The sequence below is a fragment of the Octodon degus genome, unplaced genomic scaffold (genome assembly GCF_000260255.1).
Source record: "Octodon degus isolate 3935 unplaced genomic scaffold, OctDeg1.0 scaffold00150, whole genome shotgun sequence".
NCBI classification, from domain to species: domain Eukaryota; kingdom Metazoa; phylum Chordata; class Mammalia; order Rodentia; family Octodontidae; genus Octodon; species Octodon degus.
In genome coordinates this window covers 1060480-1068429 of record NW_004524726.1, presented here as the reverse complement: position 1 = coordinate 1068429, position 7950 = coordinate 1060480, and positions in this window count along the sequence as shown.

The window sequence follows — 7950 nt, the reverse complement described above, 5'->3', positions numbered from 1 at the left end:
GGCCCCTTGTTTTTCTTCTTTTGGCCTCTTTATCCAGGGTTATATTGGTTGATTTGCATGTGTCAAACTATCCTTGCAGCTCTGAGATGAAATCTACTTGTTCATTATGCATGATGGTTTTGGTAATTTGTTATTTCCTATTTGCCAGTATCTTACTGGGGATTTTTGAATGGTGTGCATTAAGGAGACTGGGCTATTGGGCTACAGTCTTCTTCTTTATTTATTTATTCATTTTTTAAAAATGTATTTGGTACGAGATCTCACTATGCAGCTCAGACTCCTAGTGATCCTCTTGTTTTCACCCGCCCCTTGTATGTGCCACCACATCTGGTCTCTGTGGCCAGCTCAGCGTGTGTGGGGTGGGGCTGGCATTGCGTGTAGTACTGGGTATTGGAGCTGGTCCCTACAATTGTAGTCTTTTTTTTTTTTTAAGTTGGATCTTTATTTGGTATTGGATATAAAGACATGCTGCCTTCCAAAACTTTGGAAGCGCTCCTTATAATTCAATTTCATCAAAGAGTTTGCAGAGTCTTAGGGAAATACCACCCTTAAATATTTCATAGAGCCCAACAGTGAATCTGTCACTGTCACGGTTGCCCAGAATTGCTTTTGTGCTTCTCATGCTCTTACAAATTCATACAAATTCTGGGATTTGAGATTTGAGGTCTAGCAATGATAGAGCTTTTTTTGTTGGTAGGTTATTTGCTACTGCTTCATATTCATTGCCTTTGGGGTTCAGTTATATTTTCTGCTTCCTTGTGAAATTTTAGTAATTTCCAAAAGTTAAAGAAATCATCCATTTCCTCAAGATGTTTTGACTTACTGGAATATAGTTTTTCACAATTGTTACCATCTTTTGGATTTCAACTGTGTGTATTATGACTTTAGCCTTTTCATTTCTAACTGCATAGATGTTAATCTTTTCACACCTATGGGCTCATTTCTTTCTTTTAGTCACTTTGGTTTAAGGTTTATCTCTTGTTGAATCCTACAAAGAACCACCACTTTAATTTATTAAAACCTTCAAATTTTTAAAGTATTCAATTCTTAATTTTATTTATCTCCTTTCTTATTTTACAATTTCCTTGTTTAATTTTTTTATCAAGTGGCCACTTTTAAATTTTCTAGGTTCTTTTAACTGTTATTGTTAGTTTGTATTTTCATTTTACAGTGGTCTCATAGGAAACATAGTTTTGATTCCTTAACATTTATTTGAGCAGGCCTTTTTTTTTTTTTTTTTCAGAACCAAGGATTGAACTCAGACCCTTGCTTATTCTACTGAGTCATCTCTCAAGCCCCCTAATTGAGTCTTTTTTTTTTCCAGAACCAGGGATTGAACTCAGGCCCTTGTGCTTGCCAGGTGAAAACTTATTCTACTGAACTGTCTCCCAGGCCCCTTAAGCAGGCTTTGTAGATGAGTACGTGATCTACTTTAGAGAAAGTTTCTTGTGCCACACAGAAATCTGTACATTCTACTGTAATAGAGACTGATGCTCTGTAGATGATAGTTGTGGTTGTGGCTCGGCTCTAATATTTATTGATTGATATTTTGTTTATCTATATACAATATTGATATCTTGATCTATATATATACAAAAATAGAGACCACTGACTACCATTGCATTAATATTTAGTTGATATTTTTTAACCAGTAATTTATGTTTTATGAGGATAGGAGATCCTCATTTGATGCAGATATATTTATCAGGATCATCACTTCTTTTTTAATTTAAAGAGCATAAAAATAAAAAAGATTTAAGCAATAAAGAATTTCAAAATAAAAAACAATTTCAAAATAATTTGACAGAAAATCAATATTTGATGTTGTACTTCACATTGTTATCTTTAGAGTAGCTGTTCAGATTACCATGCAAAGCTGGACACAATTCTTTTAAAATTAAGGGTTAACTATTCCTTTCAGTAATCCAATAGAAATTAGTAGTACAATTGTCATAGCTATCTGTCATATATATGTATTTTGCCCATTCTTTTTTCTTTTCTCCTTTCCCTCTTCCCAGTTATTATTTCCTTTTAAGCAGGTTCCCTCCCTTTCACAATATCTAATGAATGTGCTTTTCAGATTTTGTTTAGTCTTCAAGTTTCTTACACTAAGGAGACAATTTGTTATTCCCACATGTGGGTCTGATTGATTTCATTTCTGAGCAAATGCTCTAGTTTCATCCATTTACTTTTATAGAAGATTTGAGTTTATCTTTCTTTATAGCTGAGTAATAGTCATTAGTATAAAACTATGACATCAGTTGACCAGTTCCTTCTTTGATAGACAATTGTGTTATTTTCAAGATTTAGCAATGGCAAACTGTGCTGCTATAAACTGGGTGCACATATATCAGTGTGGTGTGATCTTTCCTATATTTTTCTTTTTCCTCTCTTATCTCTTTCTTTCTTTCTTTCTTTCTTTCTTTCTTTCTTCCTTCCTTCCTTCCTTCCTTCCTTCCTTCCTTCCTTCCTTCCTTCTTTTCTTTCTTCTTTCTTTTATTTTTTGTTCTTTTCCATGTTTTCAGTTATTCGGAAAAAATACCCACAAGGGGAATATCTGACTTGGATGGGAACTCAAATTCTAGCTGGCGGAAGAACAGTGAAGAAGAGTTCATTTTTACCCACAGCCCCTCCAGCATTTCTTATTTGTTGAATTCTTGAACATAGCCATTCTCTGTGTTGTAAGATGGAATCTCAGTGTTGTTTTAATTTGCATTTCTCGAATGACCAATAATGTCAATAATGTTGAACAGCTCTTCATAAATTTGTGTATCATTTGTATTTCTTCATTTGAGAAAAGTATATTCATTTCAGATGCCAATTTCTGTATTGGGGCTTTGAATATTAGGGGCCTGGTATTTTTAGTTCCATAGATATTCTAGATAAAAGTTCTTTAGCTAAATTTTTAACCAATTCATAGGTTTTCTTTTCATTCTGTTGGTTATTTATTTAATGTGCATAAACTTTTCAAAAGGTGCCGTCCTAGTGATTGACACTTCAGTGTATCTCCCCTGCAGTGTGGCTTTTGTTCCTGAGCATCACTTCTCCTTTGATTATCCTTCTAGCTCATTTGTAGTCACAGTTTTTCTCTTCTCCAATCAGTTTTAGCTTTAAGTTTACCTTCACTGAGATTAAAATTACTACGCTTGCATGTTTTTGGTGTCCTGGCACATGAAATATTATTTCAGAACTTTTGTCATTTATTTGATGAAAATATTTTGAACTAAACATTTATAATTTCTAAATAAAGCATAGCTTAAATACACCATAGCTAGAGTGCTCTTTCAAAAAGTATAAATTCCATAAATTCATATCACTCAATCCCTGATATATCTAATGCACATGAAGTTCTTAAACTCTTTTATTTTTTATCTTAATTTTTATATAAAATAGAAATGTAGTATGTTCATAACTTTTGTACAGTTGACGACATAGAGAGCACTACAGATTGTCACGCATGTCACATATACACATATCAAAAAGTCTCATTGAATTCAAAAACAAAATGAAGGATCTAAAACAGTGGTCTGAAGCTTACTGCACATGCAGTTTTAATTTACCATCCTGTTCTATGAATGCCATCAATATTTTTTTACGTTTTATATTTATAATAACAACTTCATTCTAATTTTAGGTTTTTATTATCTGTGCCCTCTACTGCAATTCACTGTTTTGATCTACAAATGATAAAGTTTTCTTAATATCACAATCTCAATTAAAAAAACATTTTCTTCAAGTAGATCTTCCCTTAAAAATGTAATATTATGTAAAAAATTAGTCTGAATATATCATTATCATAAACATATTTAATTTTAGCAAAATAATTTTTATTAATTTTATTTATTTTTAAAGGGAAGAAATACAACAGACCTTGAAAACAGGCTAAGAGGAGAATAACAATAAGTAACACGGGGGAACTACCCGCTTGGGCCCCCACCCCCGACCCTCTCTCAGGACAGGAGTTTTCTTTCTCTCAATATATATATTCTGCTCATATAAAACAATAACACATTGTGTGCTGTTATCTTCATATTAGTTATTTGGTGTGGAACATGTAGGCATGAAACATTGTCCAAAGAATATTAGCACATAATTTCTCTTCAATGTACTAAGAATATATATATATATTTTTTTTTTCTTTTTCCATGCCTTTCTTTCCTCTTTCACCCAGTTTTCCTTTTATTCAGTTTCTTCCCAATCCACAATATCCATTTTTCAATGTGTATCTTGTTTCTTCATTTAACTTCTCACACTAATGAGAAAATATGTTGTTCCTGTATGTGGGTTCGATTTATTTCACTCACGAGTATGTTTTCAAGTGGCATCCATTTACCTATAAAATTCAAGCTTATTCTTCTTTATGACTGAATGGTACTCCTTTGAATATAAGGCCTTTTTTGTCCATTCCTCAGGTGAAGAGCATTTAATTTGTTTTCCAGATTTAACGATTACAAGTTGTGCTTCTATAAGCATAGGTGCACATATATTACTGTAATATGATGTTTCTAATTCTTTTTTTATGCATTTGGTACCGGATCTCATTGTGCAACTCAGATTTACAACATTCCTCCTGTTTTCAGCCTCCCCAGAGCTGGGATTACAGATCTATGCCACCATGCCTGACTCTTTGGCTCAGCACACCAGGGGGTGGTGCCGGCAGGGCATGTGGTGCCAGGTATCAAACCCAGGTCCCTGAGCTACGTAAGCAGGCACTGAGTCTGTGAGCTATCTTGCTGGAGGTTTTTGTTTGTTTGTTTGTTTGTTCTGTTTTGTGCTTTTTGTACTGAGGATGGAACTCAGGGTTTTGTACTTGCCAGGTAGGTGCCTAAGCAACTGTTTTCTCTAGCCCAGATACTTATTCTTTGGGAAGATACTATGAAGGGGAATGAAATTGGTTTTAAATACTCAGCACCAACTTATTTTGTTTTTTTGATTCTTTTTTCATCATTTTCTGATATTTTTCTGTGATTTGTGAATTAGGTTATTATCATTTTAAAACAATTTCATCTTACATGATTGTGTATTTTTTCTCTTCATTTTTGTTACAGATTACTTGAGCAGTCATTGGCATAGAGCATATTTATATTTTTAGTTAGAATTTACTACTGAGGCTTTTTTCCCCATTTGGTACCAGGTCTCACTATGTACTTTGGATTATAATGGTCCTCTTGTGTTCATCCTCCTCAGCACTGGGATTACAGGTGTGTGCCACCATGCCTGGACTCGGTAGATGGCTCAGCACACCTGGGGGCTGGAAACGGGGATTGAACCCTAATCCCTGCACTTGCCTAATCAGATGCTTAGTCTGTTGAGCTATCTCACTGGCTCTGCTATTGAGTTTTGAATGAATAATTTAAGAACTAAATTTGCCATAGGGTAGGAAGTAAGAGAAAAAGAATTTATTCAGAAATTTAAAAATGTATGTAATAAGAGATTATTTTGGGTATGGCACTTTGAAAATTAATCCAAAATAATAAAGATAATAATTTCTTTATGGAAAAAGGTATAAAAGTTCATTTAGAAAATAAAATATTACAATTTTAAAATGTGATATAAATTAATGCTTTCAAAATAATTGGTATGTATGCAAACTACTCATAGCATTGCAAACAATGTCTAGTACTGATATGTTAAAAAATAAGATGTACATGTGATGGGTAGAAGGGAGATTGAGGGAAAGGGAAGATTCTGAAAAAATAAACTAAGATGTGGCATGCACAAATATCAAATCCCTAGAAGAACTCCAAAACGTATATAAAATACTTATTTTTATTTCAATAATTTTCAAGTTACTATCACTAGAAACAAGGTTTTTTAAGAAATCATCTTGAGGCTATACTTTTAAAAATATTTATTTATTTAGTATGTATGTATGTATTTTTATGCATTTAGTACAAGGTCTACAGCATGTCAGTACGTAGATCAGACTTGCAGTGATTCTCCCATTCTCAGCCTCCCAAGCACTGGGGTTATAGGCGCGCTACCATGCCCAGCCTCACTCTCATCTCAGTGCACCCCAGGGGCAGGGCTTCCAAGGCATGCCGAAGAGCGAACTTAGGCCACTGTGCTCTACCTAAGCAGGTGCTTTAGTCTGCTGGGATGTCTGGCCAGCCCTAGTTTTTAATTGTTTACTTGATACAGGGTCTTGTTATGCAGTTTGGACTCATAGTGATCCTCATATCTCAGCATCCTCAGTTTTGGGATTACAAGTGTGCCCCAACACACCTGGTTCCAGTGGCCAGAACAGCATGCCCAGGGTTCTGGGGCTGGTATGGTATGCAGTACTAGGAATGGAACCTGGGTTCTTGTGCTTTCCAGGCAGGTGTTTAGACCTCCAAGCTATCTGCCCAGCCCTGAGGATGTACTTTAGAGGTAGTGCTATTGTCCTGCCTCTGTGAAATGCTCATGTAATCATTACAACCACAAAGGAAAGAAAAAAAAAATCAAAATTTTTTCTCTTAATTCACAAGAAAATGCTTCTAATTTATGTAGATTTTACCATAAAATTCAGCAACTTACTCATAGATTCAAGCTGTCTTTCAAATCCTTATCAAATTGCTATTTCTATCACATTTGTCTTAAGGTTTTTGCTTTTGTTTTTGTTTTCTCTAGGGTCTTACTATGCAACTCAGACTCATAGTGATCCTCCTGGTTTCTGCCTTTCTAGTGCTGGGATTATAGGCATGTGCCACCGTGCCTGAACTCCACTGTGGGCTCAGCGCACCTGAGGACAGGGCGGGAGCAGCATGTGGTGCCAGGGATCGAACTTTGGCCCCTGCGCTTACCTCACAAGCACTTACTCCACTGAGCTATGTTGCCAGCCCTCCATCACATTTAGAGTTGACTACTGTTGTTGAAATCTTGAGCCCTGCAAGTTATCCCTGAGAATTAAAATCAACTACTTCCAAACTACTACTTTTGACTTTTTAATAAATTTTTTTTTATTTTTAAAGAGAATATAAAAAAGTAAAAAAATAATTAGAAATGATGCAGAATCTCACTAAACAAATTGATAGGAATTCAGGACCAGAGAGATAACTCAGTGGACTAAGCACCTGCTTAGGCAAGCACAGGGACCAGGGCTTCAACCCTGGTACCACACGCCAAGTCTGAGTGCAGTAGCGCACATGTATAAGCCCAGTGCTGGGAAGGCTGAAAACAGGAGGATCTCTAGGAGTCTGAGCTGAGTAGTGAGACCTTGTACCAAAGACATCAATGAAAAAAAGAAACAAATGATAGGAATTCTGCAATGGTTGCTATATTGTATATTGTTTTCTTCAAATTAGTTGTTCAGATTGCCAGATATAAACCTTTAAAATTGGTCAAAAATTATAAAATATTAAAAAGAAGGAGATAAAATGAAGCACTAACTGCACATTTCAATAGACCAGCAGAAATCAACGCTACAATATTCCAAGATATCTTGTGTGTGTGTGTGTGTGTGTGTGTGTGATATATATATATATATATATATATATATTCCTTCTTTCCTTTCTCTTTTCCCTCATCACAGTTATTCTTTCCCTCTGAACAGTTTGTTTCCATTTCACAGTATCTATTGTAACTTTCAGATCGTATTTACACCCTCAGGTCCTTACAACATGGAGATAACACAGTGCTTACACATGTGGGTCTGATTTATTTCATCTATGTGTATGGGCTCTACTTGTATCCATTTACATATAGAAGCCTTGAGTTCATCTTTTTATGGCTGGCTGATACTCCATTATACAAAAATACCACCTCTTTTGAACCATTCCTTAGTTGATGGGTATTTGGTTTATTTCCAAGATTTAGTTTTGACAAATTCCACTGCTAAAAACATGGGTACATGTATGTCACTGTGGTATAATGTTTTCAGTTCATCTGGAAAAATACCCAGGAGGGGGATAGTTCAATTAAAGGGGACCTTGGACATGAATCTAATTTCTTGAGTGATCTCCACAATAA